This window comes from Zonotrichia albicollis, chromosome 12, assembly GCF_047830755.1.
Source record: "Zonotrichia albicollis isolate bZonAlb1 chromosome 12, bZonAlb1.hap1, whole genome shotgun sequence".
Classification (NCBI taxonomy): domain Eukaryota; kingdom Metazoa; phylum Chordata; class Aves; order Passeriformes; family Passerellidae; genus Zonotrichia; species Zonotrichia albicollis.
The window spans coordinates 14,732,379-14,754,482 of NC_133830.1; the positions used below are offsets into that span (position 1 = coordinate 14,732,379).

Genomic DNA, 22,104 nt, shown 5'->3' on the forward strand with positions numbered 1-22,104 from the left:
CCACTTGGCTCCCCCACTGTCTGTTTGCCCTCCCACGCTGCACATGCTCATCCTGCCAGTCAGGATCACGAGGAGCCCTGATTTTGTTCTTTCTCCTGTGTAGCACCATGTCTTCAGCTGGTATTTTGGACAGCAAATCACCCCCAAAGCTGCACTTCACTTAGGACAGCCTACTGTGCTTCTTCCATCATGTGGGCCCCTCCAAAGGCAGCTCAGTTGAGCAATGCAATGTAAGGAAACCTGAACTGTAGCTCTTCCTGGGTTATTTCAGTGAGTCCTACTGGCTCACCGTGCTTGTAGAAAGCAAAACTGAGATGTAAGATGTCATCTGTACTGTGTGAATCCTCAGGACAAGATGGCATAGCCTGTGTGCTTTGGATGGTGTTTGAATGCCCCCAGTCTGCCTGTGCCCCTGTACTGGCGACAATCCCTCTGGGAGCATTCAAAAAGAGAGAGCTCATCTGCCACACAGGTGTTCCTGCTGCAAGGGCACATGGGACAGAGTGGGCAGATCCACTTGAGCTGAGGATAAACCCCTGCTCCTCCCTGGAGCTGGTGTAGCCAAGTGTTGAGCTTGAGAGCAAAACCCTGGTTTACTTGCTGGTAACCTTGCAAAATCTGCACAGACATTCAAGGCATGCAGCAGGCAGGAGAGGGGAGTGCAGAAAGGGTGGAAGCCAGATGTGAATTGGCTCATTTGAAGGTTTGTGCACAGACCTGGGCAGTATTGCTTTGTCTGCTCTTTTGAGTCTGCCCCTTGAGCCACTCCACAGCAGGAGCCCCAGTGGTAGAGTTAATTCCCCTGGGAAATTTGGATCCTCCAACCATTGGATGGATGTGTAGTCTGCTCTGTGTCCAGCTGGGATTCTGTCCTGGTGGGATGTGCTCCTGCTCTAGGTCTGGCCCTGAAAGGCAGAAAGATCTGCCCTCCCAGAGCCTGCTCTTTGGGACAAACATCTGAGTTGGCCATGGGGCACTGAGCCTAATGGGCAAGGGAGGCAGGGACAGCCTGACAAGGAGCCAACTGCCTGAGAAACCAGCTGGAGGCTCCTCAGAGCAGCAGAACATGGGTAGAGAGCCAGGCCACAGAGCTGATGGGAAGAAAGACACCTGGAGAAGCCTGGATTGAGATCACAATAAATGTAAAAGGCTCAGTAAAACCAAGTCTAAAAGGAAGGACTTGTCTTCCAATCATGAGCTGGGAGAGGAGTTTGTTTTTTTGGGGGGTAGTTCTTTATTCAGGAGTTGATTGCTCAGGAGTAGGAGGCAGTAGTTACAGTGATGTTCTCACAGCAAGGAGGGCTTGGGTAGATCTACCTCAAAGGTCTTGAGCTTCTGAAAACCCATGCATTTATCCCTTCAGCCTGTTTCTGTGACATTCTTTTGGCCAGTCAGGACTGGTTACATCAGCCCCAAGCCAGAGCAACTTCTTGGCCCAGCCAGTGACCCAGTGGGAGGGCAGCTCTGGTGGTCTGGAGTGTGCAGTGTCCCTGCTGCATTTTGCAGAGCAGGTCCTCAGGTTTCCAGCCTGCTGGGGTGTGTTGGCTGAAAAAAATCATGTCTCCCAGATTTTTCTTCATTGGTGGGAGCCTGAAGAAACATGGGGCTACCTTCTGCTCTCTTCCATGTCTGCAGGGTCCTTTGGGTTCTGTGGGCCTGTTTTCTCCATCAGGGTGGTGTTCCTGTGTGTTCCCCATGGGAAGAGCCATCAGTGTGGTTGTGACACTGGAATTCATTATGAGATGACTGCGACAACTTCAGGAAATAAACAGGAGAGCAGATGGGCTTCCAGAGACCAGAAATCCCATTTCTCTATGAACATCCTCAATAATTGGATGTGTGGAAGAAACAAAGGAAGGAAGGAAAAATGCTGAAGGCTTGGGACAGCCTGTGGGCAGAACTGCCTTAACACATGAGTGAGCCTTTTCTGGTGGCTGCAGCGTGGTGAGCACCTGCAGAGCTGTGCATGAATCACCTGATATGCTCTTTGTTTCATTGGGCTGTTACTCATTGAGCTGTTACAGGGAGTTTTCAACCCTGCCACCCCAAAGCATGGTTATCCTTCAGGACTTGGCATTCCATCAGCTCTGGTGTGACCCAGTTACCTGATTTAACAGGGACAGTTTTTTCCTCCTTTAAGGACATTGTTGTGAAAATATTCTTTTTGCTTCTCTGGTCTTGAGGCAGTGACTGAACCCCACTCTCCTTCCTCCTTCCCCACCCCACTCTGCCCATCTGTAAATCCTGTTATTCTGTGTTGAAATGCCTTTGCTGCACAACAAATTACATCCTCAAGGGTGGTATTGGGCAATACATAGAGGACAGGAGAACTGGAGAAGGCTGCGGAGGCAATGGACACACCTAAAGCATTAGGTACTCCTCACAGCAAACCCTCTTGGCTCAAGCCCTTTCTTGCCAGTTTTGATTTTTTTTCTTAGAAGGGATTTTAGAATTTGATGTCTAAATAATTGCTGTGATAAGTTTTGTATTTTCTGCAGCACTTTTTTTGTTGGGCAGAAAAATAAAAAGCCTAAAATCTATTTCATTATTTTTTTATGAAAGGCCTCAATATTCTCAGGATAGGGAGTCAATCTTCCACTGTCTTCCAGTTCTGAAACTGGTGGTAACTTGCTGATTTTCTGGAAGTGACATTTGGTGTCTTCCAGAGGGCTAAGACACACAGTGACACCCTCCTTCGTGTTGTGAGTATGCTGTCCTGGGTTTGCTCCCTGAGAAGAAGCAGATTGCCCTAAAAGTCCCTTGAATTGTGCTCCAGCCACCTCTCAGCCAGAAACTTACACACGGTGCTTTATATTGCCAGTGCAAAAGAAAGTTGTTTCAAATAGCTCCTTGTCTGTAGCAATAGACTAAAATGAAGAGCTCCAAAATATGCAAAGATGCAAAATAATCCTGGCAGGGGGGAGTTAATCAGGCATTAAAACCCAGGGCAGAGTCCAGGCAGAGATTAGAGAGTTGCTCTTTAATCAAAGCAGCTGAGCTCATGTGTGCCTGCTAGTAACACTGCTTTTCAACCTGGAATTGGAGTTAGAAAAGCAAGGATTTCCTGTAATTCCATTAATGCCATTATTATTTGTGCAATGATCTGGAGAAGCATTCTCTTCATCTGTGGTGTGGAATCAGGGGCTGTCAGCCCAACCTCCTGTTCCTGCTTGAGCAGCAGTAGAATGGGAAGATCTGCCTGGTTTGGGCAAAGCTTCTTGTGAAGGGGATCAGCTCCCCTGGGCCCTGCTGCAGCCCCCACCTGTGCTGGTCACTGTGGGGATGATGTTCTTCCTGAAGGATGATGCTCCTCCTGACCTGCCCAGCTCTGGCAGCAGCCAAGTGCCAGGGCCTGAAACCAGAGCACAGCAGAGATCTTGTTCTGTGCAATGCCCAGGCCCTGCTCACAGCATTTGGTGTTCGGTGTGTAAGCTGGGAGCTCAGAAAGCAAAGCTTTCCCTCATCACCTGTGCTGGGGATGATGCTTTATCTGGCCTCTCCAAGGCTCCATCACCAAACAGGAGTGTTGCTGCTGGGTGGCTTTAGCCCTCAGGCACAGCCAAGCATTGGGCAGAACAAAACAGGGCCAAAAGCCACTTGAAGGTGTCAGCACTGAACACACAGCAGTGCCAGCAGCTGCCTCCTGCCTGATGGAGCTGTGCAGATGTGAGAGCACAGGATTAGCAGGGCCCTGAGCTCCTTGCTGTCAGGATTTAAGGATGGATTTGAGCTGAGCAGCTCAAGCACAAGGCAGCTGCCACTGTGGTCAGTGTTGGTTTCTCCTGGCCCTCCTGCCCTGAGTGCCAGTGTGTTTCACTTCTCACCAGGCTGCCTCTCTGCACGAGTGCCTCTCTTCCCAGCCCTGGCAAGGTCTGCACTCACCAAGCAGAGCTGGTGCTTACTGGAGCTTGCTGGACCCTCCTGAGTGCTTACTCAAGCAAAACTCTTTATGGCACTGGGAAGGCTGCCAGGTCTATGAGAAATGGCACCAGGTCTGCACCTCCACATCCACATGGTCACTGAGAAATTGCAGCCCAGACTATTTGGTCTTTCCTAGTGCCTGGACAGGGTGGGCTGTAGATAAGGGGGTGGTAGATAAGGAGCTCCTTTTGGCAGTTCTCAATGTTTTCATGGCTTAGGTTTTGTTCAGGCAGCAGGTCAGGCAGACACAGGTTGGCTTTGCTTATCCCTGCTTTTGGAAAGCTTCTTGTCCAAACCTGGCTGCAATCTTTTGCCCTCAACCCTCTGCATTTCCATGCTGATCTATTTGAGCACAATGGTGTTTGAATGAGCTGTGTCCACCAGTTGCTTTGTGATACTTTCAGGAACAGAGAAATAGAGCAAGTCCCTTTGTTTCCTCCAGGGGTTTTCAGGTGCCACAGTGACAGCTGGCTTGAGAGAGTAGATACAAGTCCACTTGCTTCCTAATTTTTTAACTAAACTCCAACTATTTCACTGTTCATTGATCATGACCTGTCTCCTCCCTAGCAGATGGATGTGTATTGGGAACATTCCTCATTTTTCAAGATGAGAGAGAGACTTTGCTCCATCCTAGGCATTATGCAGCCATGAGAAGTGCTTGCCAGAGGCACTGTCTGCAGATGGGCAGTGAACAGCTCGCTGGCTGACCTGGCACTCTGCTATTAAGTTTGGCTTTTCTTGATGTTAATGATCCTCATCACTTTCCAGCTAGGATAGTGCTGTGTGTTGTAGGCCATACAGAGCGCTAAAAGGAAATAAAGCATTTGGGGATTGGCCCATGCATACAGAACTCAACTGATCTTCATCTTAAAATTCAACAATAAATAAAAGGAGGTAAAGATATTTGCAAGGACACCACCTTGTTGCTTTTCCATGCTAAAAGGCTGTGAAATAAGGAGTGGAGATGTGTGTGCAGGGACGTGAGGATGCAGCTGGGCAGAGTGATCTCCAGGTCCTGTGCTGACACCCTGCTCCTCTCCATGGTGATGGGCTGCAGTACCTACTCCTTGTTGATTGATGCTTATTGCCATCAGGGCTGCAGGGCAGAAAATGCACTGAAAACAGGCCAGCCACAAAAACAGCTCTTCTGAGTTGATTTCTGCTGTGTTAGGAGAAAAACAGTCTATAAAGGAAAATACAAGAGAGAGCTGGGACAATCAGAGGCAGCACAGGGGAGAGACTGCTGAATAAAAGCAGTGGCAGTGATGTGCCCCAGCGAGGAGTCACTGCCTTCTCCATTAAGAGTTAACTCTGGATCAGAACAATCTCTATTTTTAACTGTCTCCAGCAGTTTCCTAGCAGCCTGCTTTGACTGGGTTATGCTGAGGGCCTGCCTTGATGTTAGTGCCATTGGGGAAAAGAGGAATTCCTGTGCTGGCCTGGGAGCAGCAGGACATTCCCAGAGTGTCCTGCTTTGCTCATTGCCTTTTCCAAAGCTTCTGTCTGGTTGAAATAAGAGCCCTTCCAAAATTTCCAAGCAATTAAATTAAAACTCCTTGGAAGGCAGGCCTGGATTGCCTTTCAGGAAGGGAGGCTGACTGCAAGCAAAGTTAGCAGTGCTGGTGTTGGAGTGTGCAGCAATGCTTGGAGCAGTTTGCCCTCCCATGGCCAGTTGGAGCTTGCAGCTTCTGCTCCCTGATGCTGCCACAGAGGTTTCCTTTGGCTCAGATGGATTCAGACTCTGGATTAGCATTATACTCCCTATCTGTGTCATTATTCCAACCCCAGGATAATCTGCCTGAAAGGGAGAGCAGGGGGTTTGCTGGAGCAAAGTGCTCTCATGGAAAGTGCCCAGCACTGCCTTCTCCAGCAGCAGCTGCTTCCTTGCAGGCAGTTCTGACTCCTTGGGGATACCATGGGCCTGCTCTGCATTTTATGGTCTGGTTACTTGTTTGTGGTTTGTTGAGGCTTTTGTGGAAGCTCCAAAATACCCAGAGCTGCTGCACCTCAGGGGCAGCACCTGTCAGTGATTGCAGGCTGCAGCACTGCTGGGTATGAGCTCTCTGGACACTTCTGCTTCCACAAGACCAGGGAAAATGGCCTCAGGTTGTGCCAGGGGAGGTTCAGGTTGGACATCAGATAGAATGCTTTCACTGAAAGGGTGGCTAATCATTGGAATGGGCCACCCATGGCAGTGGTGGAGTGACCATCCCTGGAGGTGTTCAGAAAAGGAGCAGACATGGCCCTTTGTGATGGCCCTTTGGTTTAGAGGGTTTGGCAATGTTGGGTCCAGGGCTGGGCTTGAAGATGTTGGAGGTCTTTGCCAGCCTTTATGATTCTGTGGTTCATGGATCCCATCTCCTGCTGTCAGGTCATTCCTCCACTCTGGGGCCAGATCCCTCACACATCTCTTACATTTGAGCAACCCCACTGCAGGGTGTGCCTGCAGCAGGGGTGAGAGAGCAGGCTGGCCTGGCATGGATGGGATCAACAGAGCTACAGAGCAAAATGGGGTGAAAACAGGAAACTATTCTGCTTTTCATCAAGGTTTTGCATAGGAAAACAAGAGATTGAATGCATACTTCCAATTTCTGTACTTTTATTTTTTCTTAAAATTGCGTTTCCTGAGATTCAGACTTTCAGGCATTTAGGCAGAAGACAGCAGTAGATAGGCTGATTCCTGCCTCCTGCCCACCATCTTCAGTGACATCCCAGTAAACAACTAGGTATAAAGCACTGATGCTTCTTTCCTCCATCCATCAAAACACTTTTTCTAATTTGCCCTTTGAATTTGTTGTATTTCTCTTCCCCATCATCTTCAGCAGATCCCCAAACCCCAGCTATCCCTGCAACCCTGACTATCTGCAGTGGATTTCTAGGCAGTGTGTGCATGACAGCGCCCTGGTGTCCTGTGGTGTCCCCAGCCCCACTCTCCAGGAGATAAAACACAGGAATGGGGTCCCTGTTGTCATTAGCAGCAGCAACATCCCCAGTTGGATGTCCTGGTCTTTGAGCAGGCAGCAGTTACTGTGCAGTGTCCAGTGCAGCAAGTGTGGAAAGCCAGATGATTTTAATGACAGGGTGTCCATTGAAGTCTCTGGTTTGCAGGAGGTTGTGATAATTTCCTCTTTCTCCAGATAAAAGAAATGCAGAGTAAGAGAAGTTCCTTGGCCACTGCTGGGTGGACACTTTGAATATCTCATTTAATTTACTAGATAATGATCACATTTATAGAACAGCTTGTTTCAATTTTCTCATTATCACTAACTGAGATGATAGCTTATTTAATCCACTTCTGCACCACTTCAGAGACAATGAGAAATGTGGGAAGGAAAGTCATTCAGAAGAGCATGTGGAGCCCTGGTGTAAGCAGGTTGGTGCAGATGAACCTTCAGTGTGGAAGCCTCAGGTTTCTGATGAAGGTCACTAACAGGAAGCCATATGGAACTGAGTCACTTTGCAGGACCTGTGCTGCTGTCCATCCAGGACTCAGGTCATGCTGGGGTTCAGTGACTGAACCAGATGCCAAAGCTTTTTCTCTGAGACAGTAAGAAGCCTGTGCAGTTTAAAAGACTGATGTATTGTCTGCCAAGAGGACTGAAGCAAATGATGAATGAGATCAGAGATGAATTTGCTCTAATACTAATACATTCTATGTAAGAGCACAGAGTGTTTCCGCTGATTCTGAAAGAAATTTAATCCTCTGCCACTGAGAAGGAAATGGGCTTGTAAGTCTGAGGAAGGAATGCATCATAATCCCAGAAGAAGTAGGCAGTGATTTCTTGGCACTGGGGATTTGGCAGGATTTTGAAGTGGAACGGGAGCAGGTTTAGCCAGTAGATTTCAGCAATGGCAAATGGGGTGAAGGACACCTGTGGTCTCTTGGCTGTCCCTGGGCTGTTGTGTCTGTTTTCATATCCTTACCCATATGATGGTGGCAAGATTAATTATCCTGAGTTTTCACATGGAAGAGGGCAAGTTCTCATGCTGCTGAACCACCTCCTTCCCTCATCACAGGGCCTGTAAAGCCCTGCCATGGGAGAGGATGGGATCCCAGCTCCACTGCCAGCCATGGAGGAGAATCACCTGATGGCCCAAAGGGAGCTGCCAGAGAGTGCTGACATCTTCTCTTGATTTTTCCAACGTGACAAAAAAACAAACCCACCAGCTGTCCAAAGCAGAGCAGGGAGAATGTGACTGAAGGATTATATTTACCTTCACACCTTTTCTGAAGGCTTATGTGGACGCCTGAAGAGTAAAGTAAAATTATCCCTCTTGTTTCAGTGGGCTTCTAAAGGAGGAGGTACACAGGAGGGGCCTGAAGTATTCAGACACTGAGCTGTGCTCAATGGCCTCTTCCTAGAACCTCCTGGAGAAGTCAAATGAAAATACAGGTGTGCATTGCCGGGGGATTTGTTTTTCCAAATAGAAATTATAAGATGAGGAGAAAAGCTGTGTTTTCAAAAGCAAGGAACTTTTTGGACTCCAATTGTAAATCAGACTTTCCTGCATCTGTTATATAAAATATCTGCTTGACCTGTAGCTGTTTAGGAATCATTCTTTAAATATTCTTTTGAGCACCAGCGTCAGAGTTCTGTCTAAAAAGTCCTTTATAATGGGCTGTTCTGCCTTCAGCTCCTACTCATTTTATGCTAATTGCTGACAAGTCATAATTTTCCAGTAAACCACTCAGAATAAGCTCCATGCAGATATTAATGATACAATAAGTCTTTGAGCAGCCACTGAGACTGAAACATGAAAAGCTAAAGGCATTTCCTTTCGGGATTTGACCCCCTGATGTACTGCTTGTCTTCTAGGCAACAGGCACAAATTCTGTGTGTGGATGGTTGGTTTCTAATCCCTAGATCACAGTGATGAGTTGAGCAGCTGCCTACAGGATTGGCTGTGTAGAGATGGGAGTGCCTGGGTTGCAATTCCTGCCCAGAGTTAGGGGAATGAGGTGCCCAGGTCCTACCAACTCTGGTAGCAGGCAGTGCCATATTTACTGAGGATTCTGGAATCCAAGCTGTTGCCTCTGGCACTGCTGGCTGCCCTTCTGAGGGGTGGCTGTGAGCTGTGTGACATGGAGGGGTGGCCAGGGTGCACTGATGGTCACTGGAATGGTCAGGCAGGACTGGGGGCACCACTCCTGCCTGGGGAAAAACCCAACTGCAGGCAGGCCCAGGGAGGGGAGAACCAGGAGGAACTTCTGGCCAGACCACCTAAGCTAAGGAGTCAATCCTCCCATGCATTCAGCCCTGCAGACACACATCTGCTGTCCAGTGGTGAGTGGGGGAAATTCTACAGAGTGAGCTCGTTCCAGGAAGCTTTAGTCTTATTAGTTTTTGGAGGAAACCCAGGAAAAATTCTATTGGAAAGCTGAAAGCTATTATGGCAGGAGAGCTGCTAAGTGACTTGGTATTTGCCCTTGGAGACCAGCTCCCCCAACTTTATGAAAAATTATATAATCTGATTCTCAGGTTTTGTGTCACTGCAGGCCCAGAGTGGTGTTTTCTACAGAAGGATCATGATGTTCAACAATTGCCATAGTATTTCTTTTTTTTTTTTAATGGTAGAACAAAAAGGAAAGTTAGAAAGAAAATGCTGAAAATGTAAAGTCTCTTACTGACTTGCTTCTCCTTGGAGTCCAGCAATTTGTGGAACACTGTAGATTTTTTCAGTCCTCTCAGTTACTTTAATAAGTAACTCCTAGTATCATTTTTGGGTGTTTAAAGAGAGGACAATGGGATTTTTTCTGACTGCCAATTAATTGATTGTGATTAGCACACAATCTTCAGGACATCACCCCCACCTATAGGCCTCTCCTCCTTCCTCTGCTCACCACCACAGTTGTCTGGTGTATCTGTTGAGCTCTTAACTCGGGGCATTGTCCCCGCCTGGAGATGGCATTTGTTGACATCTTGTCTGGAACAAGCTGAGGATATACTTGGGAGGAGATGTTGAGGCAGGACAGAGCAGCCAAGCTAGGACTTCAAGGGAAAGAGGCAAGTAATCAATTCTTACAAACAGCTCAGCCTATGGTGGGGCTGAACTGGTTAGGAGCTGATGAATATCTTCCTCTTCCTTCCTTTGGCTTTGAATGGGCAGGCTGGGCTGCTGGGCACAAGCTCTCAGCATCTCTAATTTGCAGGGAAGGCTCAGTTGTCCCTTTGGGCCCAGGGCTGGCACTGGTTGTGGCTGGAAGGGGATGAGGGGACCCAAACAAGTGGTTTCTTCTACTCAAAGTGACCATGCAGCCTTGCTCCTCTCCCTGCAGTGCCCTGCCCCACATCCTGCCTGGGGAAGGCATCAGGAGGGACCTGCCAAGGCTTCCATGCAGCTCTTACATCTGTCCCATAACCCTGGGCTTGGGCTGAGTCATCCCCCTGGCAGGTCCTGACAGAAAATCCCTGTGACTCAGGAGGTGCCAGGAGCTCTTCCAGGGCTGGGAAGAGCCACCAAACAAGGGAGGCCGTCTCCTTGCCACCATGCTGCTGTTCCTGGTCTGCCTGGGGGCACACAGGACATTCAGGCTTAGGGAGGGAAAGGAGTGAATAGAAAACAGGAGAAAAGAATGAGAATAGAGATGGAAGGAGGAAAGCCATTTGGGCCTGGCAGGCTATACAGCTGCCTAGAACAAAGTCTCTTCCCAATATCCCTTCTCACAGTGCTGAAAACTGAAGAAAGGTGCACACTGCAGAAAGCAGAGGTTGGAAAGCTTTGTTAAGCACTGATGAGCAGTGCCCAACACAAGTATGCTCTGCTTCAGAAGAGTGTGCCCAGTGTTGGGAGAGCCGTGCTGAGCCTCAGCTCCTGCTCTGGGGGCATTCAGGTGAGCAGAGGGGCTGGGTGTGTGGCAGTAAGCAAGATCTGGGCAGGGTACACACCATGGGCACTTTAGAGGGCCGTGGCCATCACCAGGAGGCAGCTAATGTTGCACCTGGTCAAAGAATGAGCCAAAATGAAACTGTGGGATGGCCATAGCTTCTCCAGTTTCTGGAGTGGCCATGTTACCTATGTGTGAGTGGGTGAAGGGAAGGCCAGCCTGCACTTTCCAAAAGGTGTTATATTGTGGTGTCATTAGCAGGCTAGGCAGCAAGGCTGAGGATTAGTTCTTTGAAGTTCTCAGTCCTCTCCCACTCTGCTGTCTTGTGCTTGGGGCTGTTTGAGGCCAAGCAGTGTCTCTGTGCTTGCAAGGAGCTGTCATGCTGTCAGGAGCAGTTAGAACTGACAGATACTGCTTGATTTTACATTACAACCCATTTTTTCCCTCCACGCCGACTGTACATGTCTCTTCATGCCCAGGCTGTGTCATTTCCGTTTGTTTCCACTTCTTACATCTCTCTTTGGCTGGGCTCTCTTCCCCCCTGCCTGCAGAGCCCACGTGAGCTTTGGGCTGTGCCTGGAGCTGTGCACACTCCCAGTGCTGGGACTCTGAGCTCACTCCTCGCTGGGCAGGCACAGGGCAGGGATGGCACAGCCTGGCTTGGGTGGCACCAAGCCAAGCAAACAGCTTGCCACTGCTGCCATGGTAGGTGTGGTATGATTAACAGCAAAGGTCTAAGAACAAATGAGTTATCTCCATTCAGCCCCAACAATTTTGTCTTTCATAATTAAAAAAAAAAAAAAAAATTAAAATCCCTTTGTGCTTCATTGCTGCATCCTGAAGGCCACTAAATGTCTCTGTGCTGAGCTAGATAATCTTTAAGGTCCCTTCCAACCCAAAACATTCTAGGATTCAGTATAGCCCTATCATCAGTGTGAGTCTAAACCCCCCCTGTGCTCACAAGCATTGTGCACAGACAGCAGGGATGTCCTGAGGTGCCATCAAACACAGGAAGCCCAAGGGGGAGATTGATGCTCAGTTTAAATCTCCTGAGCCCCAGTCAAGAGCTTTTAAGTATTTGACCACTCTTTCTGTCCTGATCTGGAAAAGCAGCAAAGCAACTTGTCCAGAGTTAAACACACCAGTAGTTCTGCTTTGCCAAAGCCTGTGACCACCAGATGCATTCATTTTAAGGTGTCCCAATTTTAAGAAGATAAGAATAAAACTTATTCCATTTAAATAATTTGGCAATTCATTTAAATCTTCCAGTAGTAAAGGCCAAGCTATACAGCTTGTGTTAAAAGAAAGAGCTGTAAAAGTATAAGGATTTTTTTCCTTCAGGGAAAAAACTCCCACCATTTTCAGATTACCATGACAAGTTTTTATGTATTTATCTTTTCCTTCCCCATTGATGTGTTGGATAACTAATAAGCTGGTGAGGCTGATTATAATAGATCCAAAAATAAGACTCAGAGAGATTCCCCGCAGCCCGTATCCGACAGGTCTTGTCACTTGGATGCATTTGTGAAAAGCTGGTTTGTCTCTCGGATGACAGATGCTTTGATGAGCTAATCATCTCATTTCCGTGAACTGCACATCTGTAAAAACAAAAGGGAATGAGACTCGAACAAGTGACTAAGCCCTGTTCTTGTTTGCATTGTTTCATTGCTGTTATTGGAGCGGAGCTGCCGTGCCCCACGCCAGCTGACAGGTGATGTGACACGAGCTATTTTGAGCAGATGACTCCTCTCTGGGGTTCTGCTCACCACAAAGCCCACAACAGGCTTTTTGCCCACACCCTGGTGGTCTCTGACACCCCAGGAGCAACCAGCCTTGGCTCAGCCAACCTCTCATCTCATGCATGTGTAGCTCCAGTTTAGGAGGTAGATGGAAAGGGCAATGCTGAGGAGGTGACAGTGATGCAGAGGTTCCTGGGGGTGATAAATGCTCTTCTCCATTTCCTGGGGATGAGAAATGGTCTTCTCCGTTTTCTAGGGGTAGGAAATGCTTTCCTCCATTTCCTGGGAGTGACAGATGCTATTCTCCATTTCCAGTGGCCAGTGGCCATCCCCACTGCTGGGTCTCCACAAAGGCCACCAGCAGCAAGAGGCTCCTCCTTGTGCTTGACAGTGTGGGCCAAGTGCTGGCCAGAGGACAGGGGTCAAGATCTGCCACAACTTTTCTGCCAGGGCCAATTTTGTGAGGTCACCGGCTTCAGGAGGCAGTAGCTCACTCATCCATGTTAGCTCGGGCAGAAGCTGGATGCTAAACAGGTGGTTTCCTGCCTTTGTTATTGCCAAGACATCATTTCCCATTATTTTTTTCAGTGTTTGTGCTCAGCAGCCAGTAAGGTACAAAGATGAACAATCTCTCTGAGGCTTTCTATGCATTTTCTGTGGTTTTGCTCTACATTGTGGCCCCTTTCAGCTGAAGCACCAAGGGTTCTGAGTTACCACAAGCTGCAGAGGAACTAGGGGCAGTTGCTCAGTCCTGATGCTGAAAGTCCTCACATCCATCCTATGCATCATACCCTCCAGCCCATGTATTTATTCCGGAGAAGGCTCCAACACAAAAATTTACTGTGTGGTAGCTAATTTACCTTTGCTGTCCATCTCCAGTTAATTTAGATAAAATTTGCTCTATGTACCTTACCAGTCATGTTTTCCTGATTTTCCTCTTTAACTTTGTGGTCCTAGGTTTCATTCTCTTGTTTCAGGGTTTTCTGGATTAATTTTATAGCAAAATAAATTGTAACTATGTCAATCCACCAGTATGATTATCTGAACCAGGAAGTTTGTTTTCTCTTTAGCTTTTTTGTGCAATATAGCTGTGATGAAGACGGAGCAGATAAAGATCCTTGAGGGAGGAATATGCCCAGCTACTGAGGCTGCAAATCCTCAGAAGTTTGTTTCCTTTTTTCAGTTCTAACATGAATTTATGAGAAGGACACATTGTATGTCCCCCACCTCTGCCTGTCCAGAGCCATTTATTTCAAAGCAAGAAGGTTCTTTCACTCTGAAGTAGAAGTTTAAAAAGAAGTTATCAGGTACTTTCTAAACCAGTTTTGCATCTTTGTTGCTGCTTTATCTGTAGTAATTTGAAATGCTGGGAGTGGAATGCTTTTTGATGGAATGCCAGCAGAAAAGTAAAGCCCAGCTTTAACCCTTGGGGTCCTCTTGTCGTAGCTTTGTACCTCAGGATCATGTTCTGTGGACTGTAGAAGTTCCTTGCATTTGTCTGGCAGATGTGAGGGAATTCAGGGTGTGTGTGTCTGTGCCTGGCAGTGGACACAGAGCTCTGAGGGTGTTTGTGCAGGGCCAGGGTGGTGTGAAGGGGGCTGGCAGAGCTGATGGTGTGCAGCGTGTGGGTCTCTGGCCATTCTCTCCCTGCTCTGTGTTTGCTGCTGTTTTGGTGGGGGTAGCAGAGGAGCAAGAGGAACCCATGCTGTCCCCACTGAGGTGTTTCCAGGCTGAAAATTCAGCACTTATGCATTAGCCAAGGTTCCTGGGATGGGGTGCTGGTACAGGACTATCCCAATCCACAAAAATGAGTTGCACAGTGAGCAGCAAGCCCTGGTGAGTTTCCTCCCTCCATGTTCATGAGCCCTGGAACAGGGCTCAGTGATGGCTCTTTCTAAGCAGGTGGTTCCTGTTTGTTTGTTTGTTTTGTGGGGGTTGCTTGTTTTTTGTTGTTGTTATTTTTGGGTTTTTGCTGTTGTTGTTTTTTTCTTTTTTTTCCTTTTTTCTTCTTTTGTCTCAGTTGAATGTATCAACATCAGTGCATGGAAACCACACCATGGGCAAATGCTGCTGCCAAGCAAGAGTTAAAGCATGGTCATTCCCCTTTTCCATTTCCTTACTGACAGCTTCAGACCTCAGCATCTATCAAAATAGATGCTGGAGCCAAAAGCTAACAAAGGTGGAAATGATCTCTGCAGGGCAGGCTGCTGTTTCCTGTGATCTGGTCTCAGGCCAAGCAGATTCAGCTCCAGCTTCAGCCCCTGCTTGTGCTGGAGATGTTTGCAAAGAGCTGTACCCAAGGCTGGAGCAGCCCAGGGAACTGCCTGTGCAACATGAAAACAAAACAGAGCCAGGAAAGAGCAGATGTCCTGCCTAGAAGTGTGGGATTGGACTGAATGTGCATAAAAGGATGTTATGGTTGTGGCTATGTAAGGGTCACCCATCCCTTGGGAACCAGCTTTAGCTTACAGAGGAGCATGGTAGGGAGACAAAAGTCTGGATGAACAAGAGTGTGCTGGAGCTATATCTGAGCTGCAAAAAATGCAGGGAAAAGCAGCTGCTTCTGATCCCTGAGGTGTGTGATGGGAGAATGCCTGTCCCTGGAACCCCATTTAAGGACAGAGAAAAACAAAAACGTTGGGAAACAGGCTGTGAATGAAAAGGGAGTGTGATTGCATCGGGCACTTTGAGGCTTGTGCAGGGAGCTTACCTAAGTCAATTAGTAATACTCATGTGCCCTGGTGTGCAGGAACCCAACCAGCAGCACTGACGCTTTTAAAGCCAAATCTGATACAGTTTTGGGCACTCCTGGAAACAGGAAGGTGTGAAGGTCTCCTTTGAAAGTGCTTCATGCTGCTAAACTCAGTTTTTACAGGGCTGCCGATGCACATAGCTCCACCAGTAGAAAAGGTGAGGCTACACTGGTTATAGGAATGGTGTACAGACATCCTGTAAATTTGAAATCAGGTTCATCTTGACTTATTTAAAGTTGATCAAGAAAAGGCTGGTGTTGAACCACAGTAAACCACTCTCAAAGAAAGGGAGCAATACAAATTAATCAAGTAAGTAATTAGTGGGATCTAGAACACCCAAGTTGCATCTCTGCCTGTCCAGTTGTCTGTTAGGTTTCCTTTTGCATTTTAGACTCTCTCTATTATTTCCTTGGTGCCTGTGAAGTCATTTTAGATACCTGTTCTTTAGTGGTTTGGGTTTTTTCTGTGGACATTTTGTGCAAAAATCATTTAGCCCCCTACCCCCTAAAGCTTGTGCTCAAATCCTTCTCCATGCTCACTTCTCACAGCTCCACACCGTGGTGCACTCTCTGCTTGGGAATACGGAGGGTTAGAAATTCAAGCTCTGTGCACAGAGGTTTTTGCACTGAGAAGAGAAGCAGAATGTTCTCAATGTCCAGAGCACCTGAAGGGCAGGTGTAAGTCACTGGTGTCATTGCATCCGTGAAGGGTTTGGTATTGACAGTATTTTACTTATGCCTCTTGCCCTAGTGCAGTTAACATCTCCTCGAGTTTGAAAAGTGCTTTGAGATCTTAAGATGGATTGGTCTTTCTAGAAAGACAAAACATTGCTATATTCACCTCCTTTTTCAAACCTTTTATTATAATTGCTCTCTGTGAGCACCAAATTCATGGAAAAAAATGTATAAAGCATTAAAAAGTCATTGCTGTCTGTCTCCTTTCCCCCACAGATTGCTGAAGTTTCTCAATTTTGTACTCAGTTTCCATCACTTGGGAGACACATACATCAAGCCAATAGGATCCATAAATATTCTTAATCCCACTTTGCTGGCAATTTTTTCTTGCTTTAATCTAATGCAAATGGGATCCCAATTCATATGAGAAGCCACACTTCTGCCTGGCTGCCTTGGCAGCAATGCCCCCCCAGCCTCAAATGAATCACACTTATTTCATGTTTACATGATCTCTAGACTTCAAAACCCTTCAAGGGCACCCCAAAATACACCCTCAGTTTCTACCAGTTTTCAGGCACTGGGGGAAATACTGGAGGCTGTTCAGAACAACAGCCCCAAGGCAGGGAGCAGAGTGTGCTGGAGACTCATCTGGCAGTGCCAAAAAAAGGAAAAGCTGAGTTTTGGGAGGGTTTCTCAAGTGTTCCCCAGCACAGTGGGCGTGGGGGGCTGGCAGTGCTGTGAGGGTTGAAGCAAGTGGGATCAGCCAGAATTGGGCTGCAGCTCCCAGCCCTGAGCAGGGCTGTTGCCTCACCAAGGTGTGTTCTGTGCGTGGCAGAACATGCCACCCTCATTAAGCTCCCCAACGTCACGCAGATCTGGAGCTGCTGATTTGCTTCTGGGACCACTGCCATGCCTCGGGGTGCCTGACGGGAGGATTATTTTTGTTCTTTGCAGAAGACACTGTTTTCCAAATGGATCATAAAAAGAAAAATGTGCTCGTAGGTGTTGAAAGAGCAAATGCTTTTGCATTTGACTGCACTGTGCTTTTTCTGGTTTCTCTGCTCCTTAGAAGCAAACGAGGGCTTTCATCAGGATTTTAAATTCTGGGTCCTTGTGGACTGGCTTTGTCCACATAACTGCACTGGGAATGTGATTTTGAGGGGAAGGCAATTGAAGCAGTTTACCAGACCTTCTCAGGCACCCTCTGCTCCCTCAGCCAAGCTTTGCCTTTTACATTTCCTGGGTATTTTTGGTTTTGGTTGGGAGGCATTCATGCTCTCACACCCCCCAGGGGGTTTCTAGAGCTTCAGGACAGCAGCTGTGCCTGGTTTGAAGCTCATTTCATCTGTTCTCAGGGAGATGCTGGTGACTCCCTCTGCAGCGTTCTGGGGCAGCCTGACATGCCATGTCCTGCCCATGGGGCTCTCATTACCTGCTCCTTCTCTGTTCTGTGCTACCAGAGACCCTCCTGGACCCATCTGTGCCTGTCCTGGAGGTTGCTCCTGGTGGATGTTTTTTTCCATGCCTTTGGCTTTTAGCTTGGGTTTCTCCAAGTCCTTCCCATGAAGTCCTTGGTACCTCCTTATACACTGATTTTGGAGGATTGTGGCCCTGGTTTTCTGCACTGAAATTTTTTGATCCATTTGGAGATTTCTTTGTTAGCAGCTCCCTGTGGCTGGCCTGCTCTCCTACACCAGCAGGTTTCTCCTCAGCCTCCAAATGTGCTGGTGTGTCGTGAGATCCTTCCCCTGAGTCATCCCTCTGATCCTTTCAGCTGCCCACTCCAAAAGCACTCTGTAGGCTGGGATGAGGAGCTCACCCGGGCATGAGCTGGGCTGATGCCTTCATCCAAGCCTCTCTGGAGCTGCTGGAAAGGAGATGGTGGAGAGTGGGACATGAGTTTGTGTCTTGTCTGGGTGCTGAGGAAAAGTCCTGAATTTGCTGAAGCAGAGAGGGCTTTATCTTTTCCTGCTGGAAGGCAGGTTGGGTATGGTGATATCTCCTCTTTCCTTCAGTGCTTTCAAAAAGCTCCTTTTTGTGAGGTCAACAAAAACATTTTTTCACTGCGTTTTTCACACAGTGGATGAGAAGGAGCTGGTGGGGCAGTGACTGGGGGTGTCCCTCCCATCACAAGCTGGGTCCTCACCAGGTACTCTGGAGGCTGAACTGGCACTCAGTGAATGACCAGAAGGAAATTAACAGTATCCACAGCCTCTGCCACTGGATATGCAGGGTTATCAAATATTTCCTGCTGTTAAAACCCCATAGAAATGGAAACAGCAGCTTCAGGGAATTTTTTCTCTCCATCATTTCATTTGCCAACCATCTGAGCTCTGGTTGCAGGATCTGTCTCTGGAGAACCTTCCTGGGTGGGTGGATATTGTCTCTTTTCCCTGTGAACTCTTCATGGCACCTTAGATCTCCTGACTTAAAATTTTGGTGCAATTAAGGAAAGCAGTATCATCAAACTGTCTGTGCAGGAAAGTGATGATCAGTGACAGCCTGAATGTGTCACATCAGCAACCTCCTGTGAGGCACTCCCTACCTCCACAGAAGTTATTTGCAGATAGTTTTAGTTACTCTTTGGATTGCCCAAAGGGGAAAGAGATATTCAAAAATTAAAGGGGTCAATGGGGCCTGCAGAGATTGCCTCTGATTTCTGTGTGGTCTTGGGGAGCCCTGCTTTCCCAGCCTGTGAAAAGGAGGATGTTCTTACCTGATGGAGGTGGGAAGTGTGTTGAGGTGTGCAGCACAAGTGTGGCAGAGAGAAAGGCAAAGAGTGCTCTGCAGGGAACCCTGGGGCAGAGATTGAGCAGAGCTGCCACTCCTGGAGAGGGCAGGACACAGCTGAGGGGCTCCTTGCTCCAAAACAAAGCCACAGGGGAGTGCACCAGGCAGGCAGCCATCACCAGGAGACAGCATAGTGCCTGCATGGGAGCCTGTGTCAGCTGGGAGACATGAGTGACAATGAGCCTTGCACAGAAATGTTATTACTGGTGCCTGTGTTTGTGTGTCTGTTTATTCTATTTAGTCTTCAAACAATGTATTTGATTTTTTTTTCAATTTTAAATACTTTTTGAGCCTGGCTTCAAAGTGACCTCCTGAGGTAACGGTTCAGATAATTCCTGGCAGAGATCAGCTTTTGAATAAAAGCTGGAGTCCCACAATGAGGCCTCGAAATATAAAGCCATCACTTCATTTTCCCCAGGTACCTGAGTGCCTGGAATACATCCTCCTTACACTCCTTTGTTTGAACCTAGAATGGGTGACAGTGTTATTAATTAAAACTGTGGCATGCACAAGCTTTGGAAAGGGAACAAGAAATGCAAAAGCAGTGATTTCCTCCTCCTCCTCTCCCTCCCCTGCAACTTATTCTATTCTTGGATTTCCATGTGATATCTTGTCCTGCAAATAAAAAACTCAACCCACCTCCCCCATCCAGACTTACTTTGAGGAGCTGCTTGGAGCACCTTTTGCCTTGAATTGTTGCTTTATTTCCTGGTATGAAGGCAGCAGCAGGGACCCACCCACCCATTCCTTGGATCAGGGGTATTGGCACCTTGCAACTGGAACAGAAAAAGACATTTACTGTAGGCAGTAAATCCCTGCTCTGGGGATATGAGAGAAGGTCACAGAAACACCTTTTTCTTTGGCTTCACAGCCTTTTTTGAGTCAATGGTGGCCACTTATGTTGCCTCCATGTAGGTCAGGCTCCTGAGGTGGAAGGATGTAGAGGAAGTTACAGGTAAAATCAGGGATCCATTGCAGTCATTTCCTTACACCACAGCTCAGGGCCCATTATCCAGTCTGGCATTCTCCAATGCTCTGCATCCCACAGAAAACCTCTTGTGTAACCTTCTTGCTGCTGCTCCCCCCTGCTAAAGCAAACTGCTCTCCTTTACTGGCCTGGGTGCTGCAAGGAAAAGTTCATTGCCAGTAGGGATGTCATTTAAAAAAAATTAATGCATTAAAAATGTTTCCTTCCTCTACTATAATGATAATCTTAATTTTTGAGCTTCCTGCAGTGGAACATTTTCTTAATTGAATTCTTAATACATTGAACATCTCTAAAAAGCATGAATGGCAATTTCATCTTGCTGGCTGCATTTTCCTAAGGGATGCTCTTTGGGGACTGTTCACAACACAGAGACCTTTTTTCCTCTCAAGCCAAGGTTTTACCTGCAGCCTTTGCTCACCAGTCAGCACCAGCCCCTGTTCTCAGTGTGGTGGGTCCTCTGAGCTCCTGTGTCTGTCCCAGGGTACAGACACAGCTCTGCAAGAGCTACAGCACCACTGGGCTGCCTCCCCAGCAGGTTCAGCAAATCTTCTCCTGCTCACACAAGCTCAAACTCTGCCAAGGACATGCTTGCTCCAGATGATATTTACACTATTCCCTTCCCAGGTACGTCCGGGTGCTCCAGAGCTCCTGATGGGGGGCCTGCTCCACCATTCCCTCCATCCCAAAGGGCATCCAGAGACATCTCTGATCCTTTTATGTGCTTAGGAGCTTTGCAGAGTTAGTAAAAGTGCTTTTGGTGGTGTTACAGTTGCCTTGTCTCATTGGAAATGAGGTCAATGGAAAGGGAGAGGGGAAAGCAAAGAGAGGATGGGGATGTGCAGAGCTCCCCAAGAGATTGTATGCCATGTTGGGTCATATCCTCTGGAGGAGGATTTTTTCATGATTACTTGGTAGTTGTACTTTGTACCTGTCATGTTGTGACTATGGATGAAGCATTTTCATTTGGAAAGTTATTCCTTAGATTTGGCAGAAAAGTGGCACTTTAGAGGAGAGGAGGAAACCAGAAAAAGTACTGGGAAATAATCTCTTCATGAGAGGTCTGAGTTCTTCCCTCTCTTCTGAAGGTCAGAGTCTATCCCCAGCACAGCTCCATCAGAACACCTCTCCCTTATCCAGTTTCATTGTGGCTCCTGTTATCCCTCCCCTCCAGGAGGGAGCTCCACAAGCAAACCTCTCTTGGGCATGGGAGAGTCCTGGTGGGAAGCTGTTTGTGTGCAGTGGGAAGATGCCTACCTCAAAATCTCTCTGCAACCTTCCCCTGTGATCCCTTGATGTGTGGCAGCAGGCAGGTCAGTCCTCATAGCTAACAGAGAACAGTATTTTACCCCTAAAAATGGTTGAGTGCAGCTGTTTGGAAATAAAGCACTGATTATCTACATTACACACCAGGTCTGGGGGCATGAGTCTGTGCAAAAAACACCTTGAACTCTCAGGGCTCAACATATCTGTCTTTAGAATAAGTGGTACCAGGGACTGACTGGACTGTTTCACTCTTTAGTGGTGATTTTGCAGAAAATGCACTGTACTGAAGATGATTTTCCATTTGGAATAGCACAGGAATTCTGTCCTAAACCCCTGAACACGCCTGGTATTTTTAACTTAAAATGGCTGCTCAAAATACAAGAGTGTAGGTAATTAAGCCCCTGATCACTTAAAATTAGAGCACGTGGCTCAGAGAACACAGCCCAAATCAATGAGAGCACAGCACTTTGCTAAAGGCATCTCTAAAAACAGGTGCTCTGGAGTAAAGAAAGGTCTACAGACTTTTCAGCTCCTATCTACAGAACAAAACTGTGCCCTTTTGTGGTAATTTTAATATTTTTTTAGTGACTTTGATTTGCCATGTAGAAGAAACAAGAGATAACAAACATCAAATTGTCTACAACTTTAGTGTTGTATTTTCCAGCTGCCTCCCTTTTCTCTGGTCACATGTATGGAGTGCAGGACACATTTTATTCAATGTCACAGCAGATCAAAAGCTCTCAGTATGTTTTATATTTCTTCAGTTAGTAACTTAAATTAAAAAATTTACAGAGAGATAGTGACTGCAGCTCAGCCATGTCCCTCTGACAGAGGTCTGTAGGAAAAGCTAAACAACCTGTTATGGGTGTCAGAGGAATAAATCTTTTATCTCAAAGGGCTGATTCATAAAGGATTGATGATTCAAGCTCTGCTCTCAGACAGATCATTTTTGCTACAAAATGTAAATGTTTTATCAGCATCAGAACATCCCATGGACATACTGAGCCTACAAGAAGACCCAGGTTATCAGCCCAAGCTTCTCACATTAAAGGGAAAGCCCAAAAAGGGTCTCAGTGTCACAGGCTAGGGTCCTGCATTAAAAAAAAAGAAAAACATATTAAAAAAAAGGCAAGTTCACAGCTGAGAATTT

At 47.2% G+C, this 22,104-nt stretch overlaps 1 long non-coding RNA gene across 4 annotated transcripts in view; it reads left to right on the forward strand.

Moving 5' to 3' along the window:
* LOC113459080 (uncharacterized) overlaps positions 1 to 22,104 on the forward strand; it is a 187,872-nt gene that overhangs the window by 125,972 nt on the left and 39,796 nt on the right. Inside the window, exon 3 of one of the 4 annotated variants that reach the window (XR_012582247.1) lies at positions 1 to 9,458. This exon is cut by the window's left edge and continues 24,501 nt beyond it. The exons of the other annotated variants lie outside the window; for them this stretch is intronic. This is a non-coding gene — a long non-coding RNA (uncharacterized LOC113459080). Of the gene's footprint in view, positions 9,459 to 22,104 lie in introns of those variants that run through there. 4 annotated transcript variants of the gene reach the window in all.